Source organism: Agelaius phoeniceus, chromosome 27 (genome assembly GCF_051311805.1).
Source record: "Agelaius phoeniceus isolate bAgePho1 chromosome 27, bAgePho1.hap1, whole genome shotgun sequence".
NCBI classification, from domain to species: Eukaryota; Metazoa; Chordata; class Aves; order Passeriformes; family Icteridae; genus Agelaius; species Agelaius phoeniceus.
In genome coordinates, this window is record NC_135291.1 from 1,836,635 (window position 1) to 1,862,476 (window position 25,842).

General features: G+C 47.1%; 2 protein-coding genes across 14 annotated transcripts in view; one reads left to right on the plus strand and one right to left on the minus strand.

Annotated features, from left to right (window-relative positions):
* LOC129132025 (uncharacterized) overlaps positions 1-25,842 on the plus strand; it is a 261,039-nt gene that overhangs the window by 182,512 nt on the left and 52,685 nt on the right. The window lies entirely within an intron of this gene.
* LOC143695926 (uncharacterized) overlaps positions 22,414-25,842 on the minus strand; it is a 129,992-nt gene continuing 126,563 nt past the window's right edge. For all 5 annotated transcript variants that reach the window (XR_013185396.1, XR_013185395.1, XR_013185398.1 and 2 more), the window contains one exon: positions 22,414-25,809. The gene's annotated coding sequence lies outside the window, so the exon portion shown is untranslated. The remainder of the gene's footprint in view (positions 25,810-25,842) is intronic.

Sequence of the window (25,842 nt, forward strand, 5' to 3'; positions counted from 1 at the left end):
AAAGATTCAGGAGGTCGCGCCTTGGAAATATCTAGGGTGGAAGATCTCAGAGAAAACTGTAAGACCTCAAAAAGATGGAGATCAGCACAAAAGTCAACAATCTGCATGATTTACAACAACTTCTAGGAGAGATCAACTGGATGAGATCGATTTTGGGAATCACGAACAGCGACATTCCAGTGTTGCTCGATCTCTTGAGAGGAGACACAGACATTCGATCTCCCAGGACACTCACATGGGAAGTGAAGAAAGAGTTGGAGAAAGTTACAGATGCTATTCAGAAGAGACAAGCACATCGATTCGTTGAATCGTTGCCTTTTCAGTTGGCAGTGCTGGGAAAGAAAACGCAATTCCATGGTTTGATCTTCCAATGGGATGCGTCTCAGAGAGATCCTTTGATAATCATAGAGTGGGTTTTCTTACCGTATAGGCCTTCAAAGACAATTCTGACAGATTTGGAGATGGCAGCACAGATCATCATAAAGGGGAGAACAAGATTGCTGACAATGGCGGGACGAGAATTTTCAAAGATTTATCTGCCTTTGAAGAAAGATTATTTCGATTGGGCGATGCAGAAATCAAAAGATTTGTTAATTGCCTTGTTAGCTTTTCCAGGAGCTTGCACCATCAATTTTCCGCAACACAAAATGTTGCAGTCGCAAATATGCTACAGAGCAAAGCCAAAAATAAGTGAAGAACCTCTGGACGGGATCACAGTGTTCACTGATGGCTCAGGGAAGACACACAAGTCAGTGATCACGTGGATGAACTCAACGACAGGGGAATGGGACTCAGACGTGAAGACGGTTCAAGGCTCTCCACAAATTGTGGAATTGGCAGCTGTTGTCTGAGCATTTCAGTTGTTCCAACAACCTCTCAATTTGGTCACGGACTCTGCATATGTTGCAGGTGTGGTCAAATGATTGGAAGGTTCGCTCTTGAAAGAAGTCAGCAGCGAAGTTTTATATTCCTATCTGGCAAGCATGAAAACAGTGCTAGAAAGCAGGAAAGAAGAATATTTCATCACTCACATCAGAGCGCACACAACACTTCCAGGATTTCTAGCGGAAGGGAATGCTCAGGCAGACAGATTGACAATGCCCATTTCACAAACACTTCCGGACATTTTTGAGCAAGCACGACTGAGTCATGCATTTTTTCATCAGAATGCGCAGGCGCTGATGGAATCCTTTCGTCTCACAAAAACTCAGGCGAGGGAAATCATTAGTGCTTGTCCAGACTGTCAGCTTGTGCAGCCACCCGCTTCAACAGGAGCAGTCAACCCACAAGGACTGCAAAGTCTTCAGCTGTGGCAAAGAGATGTCACAAAATATCCATCATTTGGGAGACTCAAAAATGTTCATGTTTCAGTAGATACATTCTCAGGGGCAGTCTTTGCTTCAGCACATGCAGGGGAAACAGCAGAACATGCTTGTCGACATTTCCTGCAAGCATTTGCATCATTAGGTGTACCTCAAGAAATAAAAACAGATAATGGTCCAACATATACAGGCAGGGTGCTTGACAGATTCCTGAAAAGATGGGGTGTCAGACACACATTTGGCATTCCACATTCACCCACAGGTCAGGCAATCACTGAAAGAACACACCACACCCTGAAATCCCTTTTGGACAGGCAGAAAAGGGGGGAGCCAGAGGCGACACCACACATGAAGTTAAACAAAGCATTGTATGTGTTGAATTTTCTTAACAGTTCGTCTTCTGAACCCAATCCACCAATCGTGAGGCATTTTTCAAACAGCTCTCAGGCAAAACTAAGGGAGAATCCTTTGGTTTTGATCAGAAACCCAGAGACAGGACAAATAGAGGGTCCTTTCAAACTAATCACTTGAGGCAAGGGTTTCGCTTGTGTTTCCACAGGGCGAGGGCTGAAGTGGGTGTCAGCGCGACACGTGAAGCCATTTCGGACAAGAGAGCAAGAGAGCACTGATCCCAGAAGCAGAGAAACGAGCACGCAGACGGAGGAAGAAACTCAAGTTGTCAGCAACAACTCAGAAGAGGGACAAAAAGAATAAAAACTTTGGGGGTTTTTCCTTTGTGGCTTTGAGTGAGAGCATGACAATGATTTTTCATAAGGATGAAGTCATGAGCTTCATGATGCTCATGCTTTCATCTGTTGCTTTAAGCAATGGAGCAAATTTACCCATCAATCAACCAAAACAAGATGTTTGGGAAACTTTAGCCCAGGCAGCGAACTTAGAAAGTATCTGCCTGACACATTCGAAACCAGGGAAACCATTCACAGCATGCATGGTTGGGTTGCCAGTGGACGAATGGCCAATTCCAGGACACTCTCCAATGGAGATTTCGCAGGTCATCAAAGATCCTGTGAATGAATGGTGTGCTTGGACACATCTTTTACCTGTGGCTTCTACCAAACCGCAGGAATTGGAAATTTTTGGGTCCACAACAATGAAACTATGCATGAAATTCGAAATTTCAAATGTGTCAAGGACAAACAAAAGCATTGATGTCACTCCAAATCACAAGATTTATAGAAACGCGTCAGCTTGGTGCAATCACACCGAGATGACAGCCAAAGGATCAATCCAGGTCCCAATGCAATTGCCACATGGGTTGTTTTTAATTTGTGGAGACAGAATTTGGCACGGCATTCCTGCAAATGCCAAGAGAAGTCCATGCAGCATTGGGAGGATTTCAATGTTATCACCAGATTTGAAAGTATTGAGAGAGCAAAAACATAAAGAGAAAAGGTCCTTGCAACATTACAGTGCAAACTGTGATGATGAAGTATACACCTGGGACAAAGCAAGGAGAATTGTGGCAGCAATTTTCTCACCTCAGACAGCGTCGGGGGTGGCCTTGACTCAACTGGACCACATGAGTTGTTGGTTGAGCAAGCATGCTCAATCAGTCTCTCTTGCGTTGAGTGATATGTTAAAAGACATAAGTAGTGTGAGAGAGGCAACTCTTCAAAACAGAGCAGCAATCAATTATCTATTGCTTGCTCATAGACATGGATGTGAAGAGTTTGAGGGAATGTGCTGCATGAACCTCTCAGATCATTCAAGATCAATTCATGAAAGTATTCAAAAAATAAAAGACAGTATAAAGAAACTCGGCGAAATCACTGAGTCATAGATTGATGATGTGGCAGGATTTTTTGATCTTTCTCCCTTATAGAGAGAGTTTTTTAAAATGGAATTTTATATTCTAATAATATTCTTAGTCCTCATGCTCATCGTCCCATGCATCTTTTTATGTGTGCGACGTGTCATGAGTCAAGTTGCCAAAGAAGTATTCTTAGTAGAAACAGAAGGGGGAGATGTGGGATCTCAGCACATCGCTCCCGATGTCCAGAGATGCCAAGAGAACCCTTGGGGGTCTCAGAAATCCTGGAATGTTGCCAAGAGTGCTTGGTGACTTGATTTTGATCCATCCACAGAAGTGACAGCAGTTTGAGGACATGAGAATCACTTTCGAGTGAAGGGTGTAAAAGGGACACATTTATAGGGTGAAATATAAACTTTAAGGTTTTTGGTACAGGGAGGTTATGGAGACAAGATGGAGGGATCAGGGCGTGTCTCGTCCTTCTTCTTTCTTCTTCTTGTCTTCCATCTCCTGTGGTGATGTTGGCACTTGGGGATTGGTTTATGGTGAAAGTGCACTTGCCAACATGGGTGAAAAGTATTGGAAAATAAAAGTAAATATCATGTACATAGATTTTAGTATAAAAAGACATGACCGCCCTGTGGGTGGTCACGAGTGCCCTTGGCTGCCTTGCAGATCAGACCTCTGTTGGGCAGACAGAAAATTTTGTAGATAAGAAACAATAAACAATCTGAAGATCGAAAGGCTGAAGAGTCCAGACTCGTCCTTTGAAACGCGTGCCAGCCAAGAACCACCCTACCCGTGTCGGGGCAGAGACAGACAGCTGAACCCGACACATCGGGACGGATTTCTGATGGGGGCCACGGCGATGAAGGGCACAGAGTGTCCTACACCTCCTTTATGGTGGCTGGTGGACAAACTCGTCTGGGAAAACCAGTGGCCCCTTCCTCAAGATAAACTGGTTGCCCTTCAAAACCTGGTGCAGGAGCAGTTGGACCAGGGTCAGCTGGAGCCTTCTACCAGTCCCTGGAACACCCCTGTCTTCTGCATCATAAAAAATCTGGGAAATGGAGGTTGTTACAAGACCTCCAAAAGGTCAATGCCATGATGGAAAGCATGGGAACATTGCAGGCAGGCTTGCCATTACCTACCATGCTTCCTGCAGATTGGCTTGTCCTCATCGTGGATTTGAAGGATTGTTTTTTTACAATTCCTTTGCATCCCAATGACAGACCAAAATTTGTCTTCTCAGTGCCTGCAATTAACAATGCTGAGCCCGCACAGCAATATTAATGGAAAGTTTTGTCCCAAGGAATGTGAAATTCTCCCGTCATATGCCAATGGTATGTGGCCCGTACTTTGTCTGGAGTTTTCGCAAGCAGTTTCCTCATGCCCATCTTTACCATTATATGGACGACATTTTGGTGGCTGCATCCACCCAGGATGAGCTGCTGAGGATTCAGCCTCGATTGCTCGATGCTTTGCATGATCATGGGCTGCAGGTGGCTCCAGAAAAGGTTCAACAACAACCATGTTGGAAGTATTTGGGGGTCAAAATTCTGGAATGGACAATCCGTCACCAGGAGGTGCAATTTGGGCATTTGGTGAAGACACGGAATGATGCCCAGAAATTGGTAGGTTTCATCCGTACTTGGTTATGTCCATACTTGGGACTGACAGACGCACAACTGTCTCCTCTGTATGATTTGTTGAAAGGGGACTCTGATCTAAAGTCACCTCGCACATTGACCCTGGAGGCACATCAGGTGCTGGAGGTGGTTCAACAAGCTGTCTTGGCTTGCCAGGTTCATTGCATTGATCCCTCCGTTGATGTCACTGTGTTCATCGCCACTCCAGATTCGCATCCCACAGGCATCATTGGCCAGTGGAGTGACAAATGGTCCGATTCCTTGCACTTGTTGGAATGGGTTTTCCTGCCCCATCAGCCGCAGAAGACGGCAACTGCATTGTTTGAGCTGATTGCTCACTTGATAATCAAATGCCGGCAACGGTGTTTGCAATTGATGGGTGCGGATCCCGCGAAGATCATACTCCCGGTGCAACGGGAGGATTTTGACTGGAGCTTTGCAAACAATGTGTCCCTGCAGAGTGCTCTGGAAAATATTTCAGGGCAGGTCATTTATCATCTGCCCAGTCATAGGCTACTGCATATGGCAAATTTCACACAAATCTCTCTGCAGCCCAAAAATAGTCAGGAACCTGTGCAAGGACCCACCGTCTTCACTGACGGTTCAGGGAAAACAGGAAAGGACATTGTTACTTTGAGGGAGGGATCTGAGTGGCAGGTTCTGGAAGGTCATGAGGATGGGTCAGCCCAATTGGTTGAATTGAGAGCTGCTGTCATGGCATTTGAGAAATTTTCCCAGGAACCTTTCAACTCGGTCATGGATTCTGCCCACGTGGCTGATATCGCACAGCGGTTGGGTCATTCGGTTTTGAAGGAGGTCAGTAATCCTGCCTTGTTTCACTTACTGAAGACCTTGTGGTGTGCCATTCAGGCCCGGGTTCATCCATTCTATGTTCTCTATGTGAGGAGTCACACCAATTTGCCGGGCTTTATAGTGGAAGGTAACGCGAGGGCTGACAAGCTGGCTAACCCAGCGTGGGCAGCGCCTCAGCCTGATACACTCACGCAGGCCAAGGCATCGCATGGGTTTTTCCACCAAAATGCACATACCCTGCAGAAGCAGTTTCAGCTGACGCCAACCGAGGCTCGTGACATTGTTGAGTCATGTGATGACTGCCATGCACTTGCTCCGCCTTTGCTGGCAGGGGTAAACCCCAGAGGCCTTAGGGCCTTGGAGCTTTGGCAGTCCGATGTCACCCAGATTGCCGAGTTTGGCTGGCTCAAGTATGTGCATGTCACGGTGGACACGTTCTCCTCTGCGACGTGGGCTTCGGCTCACACTGGGGAGAAGGCCCATGATGTCCTTGCCCACTGGAGGCAGGCCTTTGCCCTTCTGGGCATACCTTCTGCTGTGAAAACTGACAATGGTGCTGCTTGCACATCACAGAAGATGTGGCAGCTCCTGCAGTTGTGGAGTGTGTCACACAGGTTTGGTATCCCTTATTCTCCAACTGGTCAAGCTATTGTAGAACGTGGTCATGGTACTCTGAAGAAGTTCTTCAAAAACAAAAATGGGGAATGCAGGGTAAAACCCCGCACAGTCGGTTGCCAAAAGCTTTGTATAACATCAATCATCTCACTGTGCCACAGAATTCAAATAATCCTGTCAGTTTGAATCATCACCTTTCGTTGCAGGCTCTGGACAAGACACATCAGCCTCAAGCGAAGGTTCAGATGCGGAATTTAGTCACCAAACAGTGGAAAGGTCTCTATGACCTTATTGCTTTGGGTATGCTTGTGTATTCACAGATACTGGGGTACACTGGGTACCTTCAAAGTGTGTTTGTCCTGACCTGCGACCACAGAGACAGAATCTGGCCAATAGGCAAAATGGAAACTGTGGCCAAACTGAAAGTCATCAAGTGGATGAATCATTGAGTGATGACTCAGATGCAGACGGCGCAAGTGATCACTCTGATGATTCCTTCATGAGTGGACACTGAACATTGTTCATTTTTCTTTTTAACATTGTTCATTTTGCTTTTTTTTTTTTCTTTTTCTTTTTTAAATGGAAAAAGGGTGAGAGGTCACCCTGTTCTTCTAAAGTTCTTCAAAGCCTTCTGATGTTTACATTTTTGTAATGGAGTTTCTCACGCACTTTTCATGTAAATAATGATTGTTTTGCATTCCTTTCTGGAGGAGGAGAGAATTGATGGACTCTTGGTTTGACCAGTGTGGCTGGAGAGGTGGCAATTTCATCCTCCAATCCATGGTTGCTTTTGGAATTCTATAAATATCGAGGTCCAGAAATAAAGGTGCCTTTTTTGCCTTGGACATCTCAGCATGTGAGTGTCGTTCATTTCGTGTCGTATTGCAACAGCCTGCCTCTCTAAGCAGCTGGATGCAGCAGCTAAGGGATGGCCAGGATGCCTCAGAGCGGTTGTGGCAGTGGCAGTGAACATCCAGGAAGCACAAGTTCACCCTGGGCCAGAGGATGACTGTGCTGGTGTCCCACACAGTGTCTGCAGTGCTGGAAGTAAAGGGGGACATTGGCTCTCCCCACAGAGATTCTTGAAATACCAAAACAGAATGGTGGAACAAGATGATGTAGAAATTGTGGTAACTAACATTGGGAACCCAGCTTCTTTCCTCAGTGGTGGTTTGGGAGAAATGGTGATCCATGACTGCCTGGGGACTATCAAAGCTACCTACTCCAGAGACCCGGATCTGAAGGACACCCCTCTCGAGGACACTGAGACCTGGTTCACTGATGGAAGCAGCTGCGTCATCAGTGGAAAAAGGCAAGCTGGGTATGCAGCTACCACAAGCCAAGAGGTAATAGAGTCTGGATCATTACCAACCAACACCTTGGCACAGGAGGTTGGAGTAATTGTCTTAACCTGGGCTTTAGAGCTGGCAAAAGGAGATAAAATCAGTATTTACACAGATTCAAGGTATGCATTTGGGGTAGTCCATGCACATGGAGCCATCTGGAAGGAAAGAGGACTGCTGAACTCACAAGGAAAGAGCATTAAACATGCACAGGAGATAATAAAACTGTTGGAGACAATCCAGCTACCTGAAAAGGTAACCATCATGCACATCAAGGCACACCAAAAAGTGAGCTCTGGATTGGAGGAAAGGAATGAGCTGGCAGACAGAGAGGCAAAAGAAGCAGCTAAACCTGAGGTAATTGTTGAGACAGTTGAGGCAGTCTCAATCCCAGATGGACAAATTTCTAAGGAAAGTAAGCCAAAGAACAGTAAAAAAGAAAAAAGGCTTATTGAGGAAGAAAATGGGAGTTATAATCAAGAGGGGTGGGCTGTTGCAGATGAAGGGAAAGGAAGGCCTGTGATCCCCTCTTAGATGCTGTGGTCATAGTGAAAGATGAACATGAGAAAACACATTGGGGAATAGACGCCTTGTATAATCACTTGAAAACAGAATCCTAGCCAGAAACTTGCAAAGTGCAGTGATTCAGGTGACTCACCAATGTAGCCTTTGCCTCTAAACTAATCTCAAAAATATTCCTAAACCAAAGCTCGAACAAATTAAGAGAGGATATGAACCTGGGCAACAATGGCAAATTGATTTTTCAGAACTGCCCAGGAGAGGGGGGTATCGATACCTATTGGTGTTAACAGATACCTTTTCAGGGTGGCCAGAAGCTTTCCCTACTAGAACTGCCAAAGCACAGGAGGTAACCAAAGCATTGTTATGAACCAGTACATAATGTACAGCCTGGGAATTATGTATATCAGTCTTTTGCAGAGAAGACTCTGGAACCACAGTGGGAGGGACCATTCCAAGTGCTCCTCACCACCTTTACTGCAATCAAGATTAAGGAACAAAGCACCTAGATCCATCATTCCCGAGTGAAGAAGGCTCCTGAAGGACTTTAGAAAGTTACACTGGGTAACAACAAACTGAAATTAAAAGTTTCTTGAGAAAATAAATAGAGTGTGAGTAAAATTATAAGCACAGTGTAATAATCCCCCAAAGAACAGAAAGATTTGTAGCTCTAATAGATAATCAAGTAGGTGTAGCTTAAAGAGTTGTGGCATTTATGATTATTGCTATAACCACAGCTAATACAGCACCACTTCCATATCGTGTGACTAGTATATAAGTGCCAAGGGAAAGCCTATGATTTTAACTCCCATAAGTCTCTGGGTCAAATGCTAAAAATTACAAATGCAACTGTGTAAGAAAGAAGAAATGTTTGGGGATGTAAATCTGTGTTTGTCCAAGATAGATTTCATGAATCTCATCAAGAATCCTAAATACTGTGACAAATGCTTAATTGCTCTGAGTTTAGACTTAGATACAGAGCAAAGTATTTATCACTTTGAAATGCATCCCATTAACCAGACAATCTTGCTTGTGTATACAAGACAAGGTTGTATCTGCCTCAGAACAGCATGTCCCACTATAACAGTAGATGAGATCACTGTGAAGGAAACTCAGTTTAACTTGTGCATTTGTAACTTTGTCAAAATCAAAGGATGTGCTTTTTCCTATCAGGCACCTGTCGTATCATACCAACATATAAAGGCAAATTTGATCACTGTCCAAGAAATATTGCCTGTGCCTATAGGGATGAACTTAACTTTGGTTAGCCAATTGTTAAAACATTATGAATTAAAGAAAATTCTTAAAGAAGTTAAAGATAAAAGAAAAAGAACTTTGATTACAATACACCATGCCCAGAGAGACTATACAGAAAGTATTTAAAAGATTGGAAGAAGGCCCATCCCATCATCAGTGGGATGTGCTTTTTGAGTAGTCTCCAATGGCAACTGACTTGCTCAATACCTTAGTTCATCCAATTATTGTTTTACTTCTCTTAGTTAGTATAAGTTTGATTTTGTCTATTATAGTACTTACTTAGAATTAGAGACTGTTGTGGCAAGTAGCAGCTTTAACTTCAATATTGAGAACATATGGTACGGTTTTAAGAAACACCTACCACATAAGTTGGCCAGATAAAGAAGAATCTCTATGTTAGTAAAAGAATTTGCCAACCTTGAAGAAGGAGTAGAAAATGAATCATGATTTTAAAAATTTGAGATTTTAGCTGAGGGTTGAACCAAGTCATATTGAAGTCAGATACACCAACAAGTGGTTAATAATTATTAGATGCTTAAGCTAAAGTTAATTGTTATATTATGAGCTCATTTGTAGAAAGAAGTGGAGCAAGTGAACCATTATAGGAACATATTGAAACCAGTAGAACAATGCCCAGCACCTGGACTCCATGTTAATCCATCCCAAAGCCTTGGATCGTGCCAGAGGGTCACAGACACCTGACGAAGACCTTCCTGACTTCATCCCTGGGACCACTGACCCAATTCGAGACACCGACTGTCATGGTTTCGAATGGGAGGAAATTCAGGGGAGTGATGCAAAGCTTTTTGTGTAACTGACAGTCTGGTGAACGACTGAGAAGCTGGAGATGCCTCTGGGAAACACACATGTTAAAGACAAAAAAACCCAGGAACTCTCTCCTTTCTAGTCAGTGGGAGGGAGGAAGAGATGCCTTGTTTTTGGAGCTGAAATCCTCTTGGAAGCTATGGAGAAAGGACTCTTTTTCCTTATAACACATGAAACTTTGGGGAGATGAAAGTGTTCAAATTGATATCAAGCAAAAGCCTCCATGCTAGGATAAGCAGATGTTGAAATAGCCGCAATCCCATGAGAAGTTTGAACAGGGGAAGAGAGAAGAGCAGTCCTGTGCTTCCAGGAGAAGAAGAAGATCTCTGTTCCCAGGGATGAAGATGATTTTAGAAATAGATAATGAGAACTTTTGCCTTTGAACTTGTCATCATTAAAACAATACCCCACAAGTTGCCATGGCCCATCGAGGAGCAGTGGGAAGGCTTGTGGCAATGGGAAGGATTTCACAATAGCAGGGTTCCCCAGGCAGCTGCTACTCGTGATGAAATTGAGAACCACGAGAGAACTGTTCTTTTCCTCTTGTGGAGAAGCCTCCATAACCTTAACAAGAGAGACTTCTGTCCCTCAGTGAACTGAAGAAAGACTATTTTGGAAGTGGTAAACTGACTGGAAATCTTAGGCTTGGTTTCTTTACACTGTCAGTGGAAAAGAAAAGGTTGTGGGGGGAGGAGAAGTGTTCTGAGGGATTTGTTTTGATTCTTACTACTTTTTTTTCTTTTTAGTTACTTTTAATAACATTTTCTTTATACACTTTTAAAGTTTTGAACCTGCTTTGCCTTTCTCCTAATCCCATCTCACAGCAGGAAGTGAGTGTATTGCTGATTGGCCAGCACTGAACCTGCCACATTCTTTGGTGTGTTGGCCGGGAAAATCTCAAAATTGGGAAACCTGAAATTGGCAAACCAAAACCACTACACCCACCCAATTCAAGAGAAGAATTGCGCACGCGTGAAGGACTAATAGCCTCATTTTAATACAAAGTGGGGACAGGAGGTACTGGGGTTGTGCATATGTATTATTTTGGGAAACAAATAGAAGGCAAAAATCCTTGTGTGGTGCAGTCACACATTTCAGGGACAACTTCCCCCTGTGCTGCCCATTGGCGTAATAAACATACAACTTTCTAACTTTAACTAGTTAGAGAGCCTTTGTCCCTGATTTTCAGTTTTAATGATTCAGTAACAATGCCTATAGACCCAAAATTGATTACATTTGGGACTGCACAAAAGATTATGGTATTAAAGAAACAAAATATTAAGAAATACCCCTTGGAAGAAGCAAAAATGATTTATGAAAAAAAGGAAGCAAATAATGGAGGATAGAAAAAAAGAAATACTGCTCAAGCCAAATGATTTGTAAAAAGGGAAGAGGAGGGATTGTTATAAATGCATATTATACTGTTTGTTTTTTACAAATATTAAGATGAATGTTGTATGTACAATGTTAAAATAACTTTGCTTTTATTTCTGCTATTAACAAAACCTTAGACCTAGCAGTAGTGGTAGCTGATCTAGTTAGGAGTGAACTGTCTGTTTGGTCAGGATAACATCCAGTGAACATGTCATGAGCACCCTGCTATTGATATGCCAACTATCAGCATCTGCCGCCTGAAGAAAGTGTGGACCAAGGCCCAGAGTGGAAGTGATCAAGAGAGGGAACCAGAAGCACAGCCCAGAAACACACATGCTCTAAAAAGGCAGACCCGAGGAGGAGCCATGCTAAACAGTTCCTGGAATATGTAAACTGGATGATGGATATGAATATGCAACAGGCTGATGTAATAGAAACAGTATAAAAAGGGCATTTCCCAAACTAGCAGGGGTGCTCTTGGATTAGTGCCAAGATGCACCCGGCCCATAATCTTTGCTTTATTGTCTCTGTTTCTTATTGTCCTTTATTAAACTTTTAGATTTTAACAGGAAAGTGAACCATGTTTTTCACAAGGGAATATGGAACCTTTACATATATTGGCCCCTGGTTGCCAGCTGCTGGTCGTAGTGGGGCTTGTAAAACCGGTTATTTTCTCTTTTTTTATCTAGTACATTTCCCTATGGGCCTACACTCTTTGATGGCTTTTCTCACGATCTTTCCCCTCCTTCGCTTGCTCAAGGCTGCAATGAGTTCATCAATTTCATCTTCCTCGGAGCTGCTTGAGCAGGAGCTCTCCGATTCGGCTGACCCTGTTGTCCCATATAATCTATTTTGCCTACCCCCGATCCCAGGAAGCCCCACGCAGGATTTGCTGCGTCTTTTAATCCGGGCTGCGCGTCCGCCTGCATCGGTGACGTCATCCCAGAAGCCACGCCCTGGCGTTCAGGGTTGCCATGGAAACTGACGGGGCTGGGAGCGGAGAGACCCCTCCCCCATGGGCGGGGCCCTCTCCGCCCTCCCGGTACGAGGCTCCGCCCCCGGCTCCTCCTCCTCCTCTCGGGGCGGTGCCGTGGGCTGTGCCCGCCATCCATCCCCTCCCCTCTTCCCGTACGAGGCTCCGCCCCCGGCTCCTCCTCCTGGCCGGGGCCGGCGCCATCCCTGCCTGCCCGGGCTCGCCTTTCTCCTCCTTCCCTGCCCGGGGCCCCGGCTGAGCTGCGCCTCCCCCGCCCCCCGATCGTGCCGGCGGTGGCGGCGGGGGGGGCGCGCCTTGGCCCGGACCCGACCGACCCCACCCTCGGGGCGGGAGCGACTCGATCTAAGCCTTCTTCCGCCTTCGTTTTACTTTTGTTTGCCAATATTGGCTCTTTTTCCCTTTTCTCCCCTTTTCCCTTTCAGGCTAAGGGATGCTCTTCCTTTTGCTTTGCTGCGGGGCTCCGCTGACACGCTGACACCAGAAAGAGCCTCGCATACTCCAGCTCACCTGAGCACCCCGAGTATTTATCCTCGCCTCTACGGGAAATCAAACTTGATATTAATCTTTTATCCCAAATACCAAACTCGGGCCTCGTCTGATTGTCCTCTAGTTCATACCGCGGCCAGATCTTTTCTGAGCGTCCAATAAGCTTGGCTTTGAAAAACAAGGCTCCCCCCGGTAAGGGCTCCCCAGTTTCTCAGTGCTAATCCCAGGGGACTGTTTCTCGGGATATTATCACTACAACACTCGCAGCAGAATATACACACGGAATTTTAACAGTTCTGAGTAGAAATTAAAAGACCCAACGAGCGAGAGAAAGAGCGAGATTCCAATCGCGGCGCTCCGGAGCGGCGCTGCGGGAACGATCCCCTGCGCCAGCACTGCCGGCCCCAGGCCAAGCCCAGCCCCGCAATCCAACCCCGCTGCTCACAGCGCCCGCCCTCCCTGAGCCCGGGGCGCAGCGAGCACCGCACCCGCTGCGCTCCCGAGCACAAAACGCCCCTTCCCACCGCCCCCACCCGATAAACGCAGCGCCCCTGCAGCCGCTCACGCCTCTCTCGCTCCTGCCGAGCTTCTCGGCCTCCCGCACCCTCGGCACCGCACCTGGGCCCCGCCAGTGCCGCGGGCTGGGGGCAGCAGCTGCACCTTCCTCTGCCTCTGCTCCAGCCTTGCCCGGGTGCCTCGGCTCCCTTCGTGCTCGCCACAAACTGATGCCTGCACAAGGCTGGCCTAGAACAGAGGCCAGACGCGGTTACACAGTAAAGCAGGCATTTGTTAAAAGGCCTCCATGGACACACTTTGGGCAGAACGAGAGCCCAGCCAGGGCTACGCCCAAGATGAACCAAAATGGCCCCAAAATGGACGACCGGTCACGAGGTCTGGCACTTTTATAAGTTCTGCTACATTTGCATATTGGGGTTAATTGTCCAATTACAGCTTTAGCTGATGAAGTCCCATCCTTCTTGTTTTTCTCTCTTCAGTCCACGATGTTTATGCTCTTGGGCCTGAGGTTTGGATTATTTGTCCTTGGGTTCCCAGCTAGGGCAGGAATTGTTTTGTCTCCCTGCTCTGTGAACAGAGCTCAGCATCCCTTAATATGAAGCCCAGACCCACAGAGTAAAGCAGCACAGAATCTGAAAAAGAGAAAAGCCAAAACCTGAGGCATCAAATCCATGGGACCCCCCCACACTCAGCAGACTCCCCCATAGCACTCCCCAGGCCCCCCCATTGATTGAACCCCCCCCAAAACATCCCCAGGCCCTCCCCCCTCGGCCCCCCTGTGCCCCTGGCCTGTGTTCTCACCTGGGAAACCCCAAATTTTTGGGAATTCTCAACTAGGTAGCCCCAAATCCCTGGATATCTCACCTGGGACCTCCAAACCTCACCTGGGACCTCCCAAAACCCTTCCAGGATCCCCCAAAAACCCCCAGGAGCCTCCAAACTCCACCTGGGATCCCCCAAAACACTGGTGACAGTGGGACAGAACTGGTGGCACTGGATTGGTGACACTGGAATGGAACCGGGGACACCGGGTTGGTGGCACTGGAATGATGACACAGGGTGGTGGCACTGGAATGATGACACAGGGGTGGTGGCACTGGGACAGCCCTGGGGACACTGGGGTGCAGACATTAGGAAGGGACTGGGGACACTGGGTTGGTGGCACTGGGTTGGAACTGGTGACTCTGGGACAAAACTGGTGACACTGGAATGGGGACACTGGGACACAACTGGTGACATTGGGACAGGGACACTGGGACAGGGTGGGGGCACTGGGATGAGACTGGAGACACTGGGCTGAAACTGGTGGCACTGGGCTGGTGACATTGATACGGGGACAATGGGGTGGTGGCACTGGGAGCACTGGGACAGGACTGGGGACACTGGGCTGAAACTGCATTGGTGACATCAAGTGGTGGCACTTGGGTGGTGACAGTGGGACAGAACTGGGGACACTGGGCTGGTGGCACTGGGCTGGTGGCGCTGGGATGGAATTGGGGACACCTGGACAGGGCTGGTGGCAGTGGCACAGGGACACTGGCATTGAACTGGTGCCACTGGACAGGTGGCAGTGCCATGTCCCTGGTGGCACCTGTGTGGTGTCCCCATGACCCTGCAGTGTCCCTGGACTTGGCCTGCGCTGCCCTGGGGGTGGCTGAGGATGGTGTCAGTCTCTGTCCGAAGCTTCTCTCATCTGCCTCACCATCGTCGTGAAAAGGACAGAAACTGGGACCACCGAAAAAAGACCCTGGCTGGAATCCTGGTCTTGCTCTGGAGAGTTGTTCACCAGGATCCTGAGGCTGAGCAAAGCCCTTGGCTTGCCAAGCTGTTGTTTGCAGGTGTGTTTGTTTCCATGGAAGACTGAACCTAGTGAAAAGGAGAAGGGGGACACCTTGCCCTTTTCTTCCCTAGCACCCGCTTCACAACAATGGCCCTGGAATTTCCCCACCTCTCAGCCTGGCTGGACTTTCCTGGGGTTACTTTGGTGGTCCCCACAGAAGACCCCACATCTGCTTTACAACCACCATGAGGGACGGACTGAGATGGGAGAAGCCTCTCCCTCAAGGACTGAGACATGAGACCCCCATGTGGAGAAGCTCCCCCTCCTCCCAAGGGCTGGGACTGAAACCCCCAGCCCGGGCAGGTGTGTGGGGGAGGCGAGCTGACCAAAGCCAGATGTTGGCCTGCAGGTGTGGCCATTGGACCAAGGAGACAATGGCTCTCATCCACTGCTGGGAACATGGACTGTTTGTACCCTTCTTCAATACCTTTCTTTTTTTTCCCCAGAAGTTACAATAGACTATTCTTTACTACTTTTGATTTGATTTCAAGACTCATCCCCTTTCCCCATCTAAAAAGACTATAATGGGAATTTGAATTGACCAGAATCTCTGAGATCTCCCCTGATGTGACCAGGGGAACTCCATCAACTGAAGACTTTGAAGGATTTTGTCTCTCTACGTTTGGTAGTGTGGTGATTTGACAGGAAATGTGTTTTTTGTGATTCAGTGGTTGGGCCAATGTATGTTCAGATTTTAATATTGGCATCTAATATGGCCATTAGGATATGGATCCGCCTCTGAGAACACGGGGTTAAAAGCAGGGCTCTCCCCTGGGAGGCTCTCTTGGGTTCCGGTGAGGAAAGAGTTCGGGTCTCTCCCCCGGCCCAGCTGCTGCTGCTGGGCAGGGGAAGGGGAAAAGCCATGTGGCCGGGAGAGGTAGGCCTGAGCCCGGGGGTGGAAGGGTGGAAGAGAGAGAGAGAGACACCGGGAGCCATCGGGCAGCCCCCCCTGAGAGACACAGAGAGAGAGAGAGAGAGAGAGAGAGCCGCTGCCTGGGACTGTAACCTTGAGACTGGATAAACATGGATAAACATGGGCCTGTGCCGGCAGCACGGCTGGGAAGGAGAAGGGGGGGGTTCAGCCGGCCACTTGTAGGAGCTTTTAACCCCTTTTCGGAGAATGAGAACTTTACAGATCATTGACCTCTCCTAGAAGATAGAATGGGAGATGAGGAAGGAAATGTGCAAGTGTGAGAGAGCTCTGGGCGAGTGAGAAATAGTGGAAGAATAGAGAAGAATCCTAGTGGGAAGAGATGATGGAGTGGCTTTTGCTGGACTCTTTTTGTACAGCCATGGACAGACCCAAGTTCCTTGTGATCCAGAGACTGCATCTAGGGGGAGGCAATGGCCACAGAACCAAGAGGGTTCAGTGTTGGTGCCCCTCGACCCCAGGGGGTGAAAAAATATGGGGGGGACAGGTGTCCCAAAGGAGAGATTGTGGGGACAGGTGTCCCAAAGGAGAGACTGTGCCTTTTTTGGATCGGGACAGAGCATCCTTAAAAAGACAACCCCAGAAGCAGCTCTGGTCCGTGTTCAGTGGTGAGAGAACTGGACATGAAAGGAAGAGGTCACAATGGCAGATGTACTCCGGGCGGTGCCACGAGTGACGCGGAAACGCACGAGGCTTCAGCTGTGTTTCCAGGGGAAGCCCATGGTACAAGAAGGACTCCTCTCCTCTTGATGAACTGAGGATTGATTGCCTGAAGGGTGGTTCTGGACTAAGAGTTGGTGATTTGAGGAATAGATGTATTATATTGGAAATTTGGTGGGGGGAGAAGGAAATGTATTTGTAAGGTTTTCGTTTTCCCTGTGTGTGTTCCTTTTATCTATAGTTTAGTGTAGTTAATAAAGTTCTGTTTTTTTTTTTCCTAAGTAGGAGCCTGCTTTGCTTATTCCTGGTCACATCTCACAGCAGAAACCAGGGAGAGGGTATCTTCATGGGGGCACTGGCATTGTGCCAGTGTCAAACCATGACAGTTTTTTATTGGGGTGTGTTTGGAGCTCGCAGATTGTGGAATTGACCCCAAATATCATCTGGTGTCTCTGGGAGGGTTTTTTTTCTCTGTGTGTGTAGGTTTGGATCTTGCAGGAGCCCAAAGCTGAGCCCCTTGGGGGATCTTTGGGGGCCCACGTGGCCATTGCCCAGTATGGGCAGGGGAGGACATTGGTCCTGGGGACCCCTGGGAGAGCAGAGGAGGGGAACCCCTGGGACCCCCAGAGTGGGGAGAGCAGAGAGGGGCGATCCTAGAGCTGGGGGACCCCGGCAGACTGGAAAGGGGGGGAACCTGGAGAGGAGGGACCCCTGGGACCCCTGGGATCTCAGAGTAGAGCATCAGGGGAGAAGGGCCCCCATGGACCCCCAAAAGGCCCTGGATCATCCCTGAGCAGGACGCTGGAGAATGGAGAACCCCTGGAACCATCGGACCCCCATGATCCTAAGGAAAGGAAACCTCTGGAACCCCAAAAGTGGAGAGATCAGCAATAGAGAACTCCTGGGAGAGTTTTTTCTGGCTGAATCTTGATATGTGGAGATTTTCATGGACACAAGACTTCTGCTGAGTTCTAGAGATGGACCTGGCCAGGAGGAGCCTCTACTCCAAGGTGTTCCCACCTTGGTTTCCCCAAACCAGGGTTTGTCATTCCCAAGCTGTGGCCGGATGGAGGAGGAGGAAAAGCCCCAGAGATCCCGCATGAGGAGGGGCTGCAAACCCAGCCCAGGGAGGTGTGAGGCGGAAAGAGCCCCCCTGAGCCAGGAAGGCGGCCGGAGATCCAGGCAGAGCTCAGAGCTGGTGGAGAAGCCTCATGGCAGGGAGAAGCCCCACAAGTGCTTGGAATGTGGGAAGGGTTTCAGCTACAGCTCCACCCTGATGGAACACCTGAACATCCACACTGGGGAGAGGCCCTGGGAGTGTGGGGAATGTGGGAAGAGCTTCAGTGGGACCTCCGACCTGAGCAAGCACCACAAGATCCACACTGGGGAATGGCCCTAGGAGTTCTTGGAATGTCAGAAGAGCTTCAGGTGGGATTCAGAGATCGTCACTCACCAGCACTTCCACACCAGGGAGAGGCCCTGCGAGTGTCCCGAGTGTGGGAAGAGCTTCGTGCGCTGCTGCAGCTCCATCCCCCATGGGAGGATCCACGCTGGATGATCCCCAGTGACCCCCATTGGGCAGAGCCCTGGTGACCCCTGTTCTGGCTGATCCGTGTTGGGTGGGGGGAAGGCGTTGGAGAGATTTCTTTCCCTTCTCCTTGTGCTGCTGTGATTTGGTTGGTAATAAATTCCCTCCGTGTGCCCAGGCCGGGTCTGTTGTGCCCGTGCGGGATTTGCTGAGGGATCTCTCCCGGTCCTTGTCCCCAGCCAGGAACCCTCGGTTCCATTTTCTGGCCCTGTGCGGCTGCGGGGGCAGGGACAGAGCGGCTCTGGGGGTGCCTGGCATCGGGCCAGCGTCACCGCTCGCCACGGGCACCGCTGAGATCCCGCGCCCCTGGGCACGCATTGCTGGGCTCACCTGAGCTCCCACCGGCCCAGCGCCCCAAGGTTCCCGCTTCCCAAAAAACCCCCAGCCCGGGGCTGCAGCGTCCCGGAAAGGCCTCAGCCAATGGCAGCGCAGGCAGGAGGCGGCGCAGCCAATGAGAGCTCTGGGCGTTGGATTGCGTCATCGGTTGCCGGGCAGAGCTTGTGGCCGATCGCTGCCCAAAAGTGGCGGCAGCCAATGAGAGCGCGCGGCGCTGCCGAGCCCGCCCTGCTCCGGACTGGTGCTCCCAGCGCAGCGCGGCTGCTTTGGGGCTGCTGCTCCCTGCCCGGCCCCGGCCATGGGGCGAGGGGCGGCAGCTGGGGCCCTACTGGTGGCACTGGTGGTGCTGGGAGCCCCCTCGGCTGCGGGCGCGGAGCTCTCGGGTGAGCGGTGTTTTGCGGAGAAAAAGAATTCCACAACTTTGTGAAAGTTGTAAAGCCGGTGTGTTTTATTACAGCGCTGGACGCATGCGGAATTGCTCTCTTTAAAAGACATGTGTACCTCTGAGAACTTCAGGTCCCTTTTTATCCTCCTCTTAAATACATATGCATACAGTTTCACAATAGGTTCATACATATTCATTTTTACGGATTTCGCGTGACATTTGCCGCTGGTTCTTTATCAGAAAGAATTCCTAGGCCGAGTTTACCTGCTCCCACAGCAGTTTCTGTCTCTCTTTATCTGTCTCCTCTGTATCTCTGTCCTTCATGGGCACAGTTTTCTCTTTAGCCTAGGCCTTACAGACTTAAGATGTACCTTTCACCTAAATCAAAATGGATTTCTACTCTGGGGGATTTTTACTCTGTCTCATTCCTCCCTTTCCTAGAAAATAAGTAAATTCTTTTACTTAATGCAAACCTCTGTGATAATAGGTGTCTCTTAAGGCTTTACCATGTACATTTGATAAAGAAGTTAACACAGCTACTCGTTGTAGTATTCTCTAATTCTAAATTAGCAATATAATGAATAATCTTAAACTTATTCTAACTAATATCAACAAATCTACAACGGGATGATACAACTTATTAAAAATTTCATTTGCAGTTGGTGACCACCCAAAGATCACACCTCACCAGTGATGATCTGCATTTTGTTTTATTCTCTGTAGAATTCTGGTTATTTCTTTTGTATCATGTTGGACAGTAATTAAGGTTTTCTTTCCGCTTTCTTGGATTTCTTTCAAGATCCCCAGTAGGTCTTGGTGCTTAATTAATTGTTTTACTAATGTAAGGTCTTTCTCAATAGGAGTAGGTGATAGTCTGTGATACATTGTATAATTGGTTTTAATCAACTGGTGGGATGTCACTGGGGCCAAGTACGAAAAATCACACCTGATAATCTTAACAATACAAATACAGAAATTAGAATGATTTCTACTAGACAAAATAACATTGTTGCTATCAATTTTTACAGCAGCACAGGCAGTTCTCAGGCACACACACCCTTTTCCAGTATATACAAGCACAGTTTTCTGGTCAGTGACTGGATGAACTTCGAAGAGGCAAATACTCTGTTCAGTGTCTAGACACACATCCTGGGCATTAATAGTACTGCTTTCACAAATGAATCCCAGCTGTTCTCTTTGTAATGCAGGATTCTAAATTTACCGTCTGCTACTTTTCATTCATCTTTCGTGCCCACACCCTATGTTTTGAAGGGTAGAGCACTGTTTTTTCATGGTTTAATCCTAGTGCAATGATGGGATGGATAACGTAAACAGTGGCATTACGTATGGTAAGCACAAAGGCAGTGGCCACATTAGAAGCAGGATCATAGGTGAAATTTACCATAGTCCACCAGGACTGAAACTTCCTTTCAAAATCAATCACATTATCCCAGACAATCTTCTGAATTTCAGCTGGAAAATCACCTTCACCCCCTTCCCATATGATCAGAGCTGCTGCTGCCTACATCCATAACTGTGCTTGTATACAACGGAAAGCTAAAGACACATTATCTTGAACTCTTGTACTGAGTGCTTCTACTATTAACTTGTGGTCTTGGTCCCTGGCCTTTTCTCACTTTGGCAGTACTTTTGAAATCTGCCACTGGCTTGTTCCTAATGCCAATAGAGATGACTGTAAAGGCTGCTTCAGTTTTGTTAGGCCACCTGCTGCAGTGGCCAGTTTATTCATCAGTATTTTTGAATCAATTCTATTTAAAACTCCTAATCCTGTCCCTAATATCCCAATTAGATCCTTTCTTATTCTGCTCTTGAGGTATACTTGTCTTTGTAACAACATTGTCTAGCTCTCAAAGGATGTTCTTAGGAAAGAGCAGCAGGCTGGTTGGATTTCTGAGATGTTAATTTGCATTAGCAACTCAACACGTTTGAGAGACCATTCTGGATTGAACAACAGTTGTTGTTCACCCACATTCCTCCCACATAGGGGCCTATTTCATACACTTCAGGTTCAAGTTTGGGTTGAGTCTGAACTATTTGAGTCCTAGTGTGGGTTGTATAAGGTCTTGCTGTTGTAAAAAGTGTCTACTTTAAATTTAAATGAAAGTCCGATAGCATCTCGAGCCCAAAGGCAAGTCACTTCCACAGGCTGCATCAAGGTGAAATTACACCAACAGTCTGATTCACTTGGGCTATCACAAACTTCCTGGTGTCTGTATACACCAGGAGAGGTTGAGACACTAATTGCATCTGGTCTCTCATGAGCTGTCCCATTGACCACTGGGCATGCTACTTTGATTTCTTCTCCTCTGATCTCTTGAAGTGTCCACAGTTCTCATTCTTGCCATTCTTGCTCCTCATATACCCGATTCCTGTGGATTACTACATTGGATAGGTTTAAATCTTTTATCTCAGAAAGTTCTCCCCTGGATCCAGTATACTGATAAAAAGCCTGGGACCAAGGCCATTCAGCATTGCTTTGGATAGAGGTACTCTCTAGTTCTAAAACTTCAGTTATAATTACATACAAAACAATTCTGTAAATTAAAGTATGAACTACTCTTGACCACAATATACTCATTTTGTCAAAGTAAGTTTTAATCTCAGTTCACTGTCTCCTGGTGTCCCTCTCCAAGGGGCTTCTGGGCCTTCTTCACTCGAGTGATGGATCCAGGCATTCTGTTCTTTGATTTTGATTGCAGTGAAGGTGGTGAGAAGCACCTGGAATGGTCCCTCCCACTGTGGTTCCAAAGTCTTCTCTGTAAGAGACTTAACATATACCTAATCTCCAGACTGTATGTTATGTATTGGTCCATCTAACTCCCTGCTCCGAGTTCCAGCCACGTGCTTTTCATTTTCTCTGAGCTGCTTGCTTAAAGCCACCATGTAGGTGGCTAACGTTACTTCTCTAATGTGAGTGTCTTTTGTATTTTATATGGTCTTTTATAAAGCATTTTAAAGGGACTCAGCTTTTCTTTAGCTCGAGGTTTAGTTTGAATTTGCAACAGTGCCAGTGGAAGAGCTTGGGGCCAGGGTAGATTAGCTTCTTGCTTCAGTTTTACAATCTGCTGCTTAATCAAATGATTCATTTTCTCTACTTGGCTGCTTGACTGGGGGTGGTATGGAGTGTGAAGTTCTTAATTTATGCTTAGGTAGCTACTAATCTGTTGCACTATTCTGGAAATGAAATGTGATCCTCTGTCCGAGGATATTGTGGCTGGAACTCCGAAGTGTGGTATTATTTCTTGCAATAATATTCTGGTCACTTCTTGAGCTTTGACAGTTTTGGTGGGGAATGCTTTTGGCTACTTTGAAAATGCATCTGTCAATACCAATAAATACCAGTACCCCCCTTTCCTTGGGAGTTCTGAAAAGTCAATTTGCCACTGCTGTCCAGGCCCATGGCCCCTCCCAATCTGATCAAGTTTTGGTCTGGGGGTATTTTTGGGGTTAGTCTGGAGGCAAAGATCACACTGTCACTTGAGAAATGGTGGCATATAAATTCCTGGCAACGATTCTCTCAGTCAAATAGGTGTTTAGGGCATCCCAGTGTGTTTTCTGGTGCTCCTCCCTTACTAGTGACTACAACAAATGGGAAGGGATTACCAGCCTCCCTTCAATGGTAGCCCACCCTTCTTGGTTGTATGTCCCTTTTTGATCTTTGATTAGTTTTCTATCTTTCTTATTGTATTCTAGCTTACCTTCAAGGGAAATTTGTCCACCTGGAATTAGAGCTCCTTTAATAGTTACCTCACCTTTCACTGCTTCCTTTGCCTCTCTATCTGCCAGCTCATTTCCTTCTTCCAATTCTGAGCTCACTCTCTGCTGTGTCCTAATATGCATAATTGCTACCTTTTCAGGCAGCTGAACTGTTTCCAGCAGCTGGATTATCTCTTGTGCATGTTTGATGTTCTTTCCTTGTGAGGTCAGCAGTCCCCTCTCTCCCCAGATGGCTCCATGTGCATGCATGACTCCAAATGCATACCTCGAGTCTATACAGACATTTATTTTCTTTCCTTTTGCCATTTCTAAGGCAGAAGGAAAGAGAATCAGTGCAATTATTTTGGCCTTCTGTGCAGAGGTGCCTGTTGGCAAGGGTCCAGATTCTATTACCTCTCTGCAGGTAGTGACTGCATATCCAGCGTGTCGCTTTCCACTGGCAACGTGGCTACTCCCATCAGTGAACCAGGTCTCTGCACCATCCAAAGGAGTGTCCTTCAAGTCTGGGCATCTGGAGTAAGTAGCTTCAATGGTCTCCAGGCAATCAATCGTGGTGTACTGCTTCTCCTTGATCCCACTGAGAAAAGAAGCTGGGTTCACAAGGTTAGTGACTACAGAGTCCTTTGCCCAGCATTGACCTCATACCCCAGGTAGATTACTTTCTGTTTCACTACCTGTGCCTTTTTTTTTGATACTCTGTACCCTTGGAGCCCCAGGAAATTCAAAAGGCTCACTGTCCAGGCCACACATGCTTCCCTCGTCTGAGTGGCTATCAGGAGATCATCCACGTACTGCAATAGCCTTCCTTCTTCTTGTGGAGCTTCCCAGGACTCTAGGTCTTTTGTAAGTTGTTCTCCAAACAGAGTAAGGGAATTTTGAAGCCTTGAAGGCCTTGAGGCAACACAATCTATGTGAGCTGGGTTTTGTGCCTGCTTTTAGGGTTTTGTCATTTGAATGCAAAAATTTTCTGGTTGGCTTCATGGATAGGGAGGCTAAAGAAGGCATCTTTCAGATCTAAAACAGCAAACTAGGTTAGCTCAGGTGCCAAACATGTTAGTAGGGTGTATGGGTTTGCCACAAGGTGTACTGCCTGACCCTAGCTGGTTGTTTTCCTTAACTTGCACAGAAGGTGCATTCTCTGCCCTCCCTGCTATGTTAGAGGCCCATACCCCAGGAAACATTGGATCCATTATTTTCTTGTTAATTTCATCCTTATTTTCAATTTCAGTTTCACTAATTGTTAAAATTAAGCTCAGTGTATCTACATCTTCTTGATCCTTTACCCCTAAAATAATCTCCCCATCTTTAAATGTGATCTTTGCTTCCAGCTGCTCCAACCAGTCCCTACTCAACAGGGCCTTTGGAGAGGTGGGCATATACAAAAAACTAAGAATATTTTGATGGTTTGCAAAATATGATTTTTCAGATTGGCCAGTTGCCCCCTTACCATAACATAATCATCTGTTATAGGCATCAAGGCTTTATTTAACACTGAGTTTGCTGCCCCCGTGTCTACTAAAAATTCCATTTTCTTAGCTCCCATCTTTCTACCCCATCCTAACTCTTTGCCTTAATTCAAAGTCTTGGGGTATAAAATAGGCTGAACGCACTCAGCTTTAATTATTTCTGCTAGGTTTCTTAAATTACTTGAAATTCTCTTTTCTACTAATTCAAAGACCCTGTTACTTCTTTGCTTCTCGTGACCGGTTGCTACTAAATTCCTTAGAGCTCTCTGAGTAGCCTTGGTTTCCTTAGAATAACATAAATTATAAAGTGCCTGTCTTGGTTTCTTCCACTCAAACTCTGCTTTACAAAATCTCATTCTTTTCCAGTTCTCTTCCCGCACAATCTAATTCAAGCATTGTTTCTACTGACACTCACTTTGCTGGCTTGCAAAACGCTGTGCCTGTTACAGCAAAAACTCTGATATGCCCAAAAACACAGACACAGACACACACCCCCCACATCTCAAATTCATGAGAGTCAGGGCTTAGATTGCTGTGGGAGGGGAATTCCTGGAATTCCTTTAATTTGTTTTACCACAGTTAAACATAAATCACCATACTGCAGTTTTTCCACAGCATTTAAAATGCTACACTTTTTGCAAACAAAATCCTAAAATCTCCACAAACACAAGCCTACAATACCGAGAATCAAATTACCACAATGTGGGGGAAGAACCACACAAACTCACTGGGAAAGGGGTATCTCTTAGAAGTGCCCACTTTTCTTGACACAACCCAACATACAACACTTCAGCATCTACCCACATCAGCTTATCAGCTTCTTCTGGTCCTCACACACTCTGGACACAATCAAAATAACAGCACACAGTAAAATTCCAGGGACCAAGTCCAAACTACTGCGGCAGAGGAATCCCCTGAGTTCATCTAGCCACAGTTAAAATGTGCACAATCTACACAAATCACACATCACCACCTTTAAACACAATAAATGAATAAATGTCCTCACCCACGTTTCTCCACTTGTTCCACTACTCCGTGGGGTGTTCCCTGCCCCCACAGCCTGCCCCAGCCGGTGCTCCGGGCCTCACCTGGCTGCTTCAGACACGGGTAGAACTGCCCCTGCATGCTGTGGGTACACTCGCTCGCTCGCTCGCTCGGTCTCTTTTATACACCACGCACTCACACGATTACAAACACACTAACATTAACCACACACTGCATTAACCATACAATGTCCAGACACCACAAGCACACAAAGTTCATGTTCACTCAGCTCACCCCAGAGTCGCTAGCGGCCGCTCTATTGAACAATGAACCTGTTCCCAGTCACGCTATCAATCGGGAACCTCTGCCGCCAACCATGCTCCTGGTCGATGTCTGCCTGCAAGCACAGGGACGAGGCTGTGCACTCAGA